Raw genomic sequence first — 2,551 nt, forward strand, 5'->3', positions numbered from 1 at the left:
CCAATTGGCAGCATCAGGATGGATGACGAAGAGATTGAGATTGTTCACAGCTTCAGTCTGCTCGGTTCCACAGTCAACACTCTTGGCCCCAGCAGTCAGGAAATCAAAAAGCGTATCGCGATGGGAAAGTCTGCTGTTAGGGACCTCTCTAAAGTTTTGGTTGGTAGCTGATCACATTTATAATTTGTACCATCTATGAACTTTTACATTAAGTATTAAAACCTCTTAAAGGAAGCTCAACCACTACTACTACTACAACATCTAAGAAAAGAAATCACACAAAACTCTCACCTAAACTCAGTCTGAGAGATTGTGATCTAGGTAATTGGCATCAAACAATTTGATACATCTCCATTCACCAGGAAACTGTCTTCTAACTGTAAGTACTGTCAGTTCGAGAAGATGAGTGATGGTATCAAGAAGTAACGAAAGGCCATTTTCTTTTCCCAAGTAACTCAATTATTAAATGATCCATTACAAGATCACCTTTTATTCCCTTTAAGCAGGTGTTTCAGATTCAGATAATGAGCCTTATGGTGCACACATTGCATTTTTAATTCCAGTTTAAAATCTGGATTCCCACCTAGTTGGGCAGAAGGGTGAATATGATAATTGACTGGTAACTCAGCAAGAACAAGAGACATTTGTAAGTCATTCACGGCTTAATGCCAAGCTTTTTTAAAACCAGTGGACCCTTAAAGCAATACATTTCAGAGTGATATATAAGCGTATTTCTGATAGTGCCAACATGATAATACATTTAGTTTTTAAAAACATATTATTTTGTAAAACACCAAAATTTCTGAGACAAAAAAAATGGATGGATTAAATTATCCTTGACTTCTCAATTTTTGGTATAGAAACATCCAGATAACAGAATTTGTCCTCCTTTTCATCTGAACAGTGATGCATTATTGTTGTGTCGGAACTGATCCATAATTAACCCTCTGGGAGATTTTCAGAGGCAGCTAAGCACATGGGAGGAGACTGGCCATCCTCCCAGGAGGCAGTTGATAGATTTGAAATGCATGCCTTCAGGATTACAGCACAGCTTCTTACCACTAGGCCACCAGAGATCCATTAGAGAAATATTTTTCCTGAGCAAAGGAACAATTATAATTTCATCAGATCAAAATGTTGAAGTTAAGAATTATTAACATTTAGAATATTGACATTCTATGGAAAAATTTTGATTAAGATGAATATTAGGTTAGTTTAAAAATGTGTTCATTAAAAGAGAAAGATTCTGATGATTTGAAAATTTTTACAAGGTTATGGCAGAAAACTTCACTAGGGCCACTCAATACATTGTCTTTTGTATAAATGGATTTATTATTCAAAAATCTCTAACTAAAATAAATAAAAGAAAGAATATATATACATGTACATATATATGTATATAATATGTATAGGCATATATACATAAATCCCTGATCCCTGAGGGTACAAAATGGTTAGAATTCTTGACTGCTAATTGAAAAAATGGAGAGGTCCACTGGAAGTACCTCAGAAGAAAGGCTTAGTGATCTACTTTTGAAAAATCACTAATTGAGAACTCTGCAGAGCACAGATCTGCTCTATGCATATGGAGTTGCCATAATCTAAAATCTAAATCAAAAGACCTGAACCCTCTCCTATCCTGTGCCATCATCATCATCTTTGAAACACTAGAGATATATACAGAGAGAGAGATAGTGGCCTAGTGGCAGAAGTTGCTTTGCCATCATCTCTGACACACTGGAGATAGATAGATAGATAGATAGATAGATAGATAGATAGATAGATAGATAGATAGATGATAGATAGATAGATAGCGTAGTGGCAATAAGCTGCACTGCAATCCCGAAGGCACAACGTTCAAGGCCACCAGCTGCTCCACAGGAGAAGGATGGACAGTCTCCTCCCGTGCTATTAACTACCTCTGAAAACCCACTGGAGGGTCAGCTATGGGCTGATTCAGACTCTATGGTACATATATATGGTATATACATACATGCATACATACACACACACATTGTTGTTGTTATATGCCATCGAGTTGCCTATGCCTCATAGCAACCCTCTGTACAGTAGCTCAGAAACCTGCCCTATTCTGAGCTAATCTCATTATCTCCAAAAGACCAAATCCATTTCTTCAGTCACTGAGTCAATCCATCTTATCCTGGGTATTCCTCTCCTGTGCATATACATAAATTGTTGACTATGTCATCTTACTTGGATCCACAGTCAGGAGTTCAGGAGACAAATTGCATTGGGAAAGGAGGCAGTCAGGGACCTCTCAAAATTATTGAGGAGCAGTGATATCTGTTTGAAGACGAAGGTGTACCTGATTTGGGCCATGATCTTTTCAATCACTTGCTATGCATCTGAGAAGTAGATGAATAAGATGAATTGATTTTTTTTACAGAAGGATCAGTGCATTTGAGTTGTGATGTTTGAGAAGAACACTGAATATCCCATGGATTAACAAAAGAAAAAAACAGGTATGTCTTAGAGAAAGTGAGACAGAGTGCTCTTTAGAAGCAAGGATGGCGAAGCTTAGTCTCATACT

This window comes from Elephantulus edwardii, unplaced genomic scaffold (assembly GCF_000299155.1).
Source record: "Elephantulus edwardii isolate Elephantulus edwardi_28Jun2011 unplaced genomic scaffold, EleEdw1.0 scaffold00063, whole genome shotgun sequence".
Classification (NCBI taxonomy): domain Eukaryota; kingdom Metazoa; phylum Chordata; class Mammalia; order Macroscelidea; family Macroscelididae; genus Elephantulus; species Elephantulus edwardii.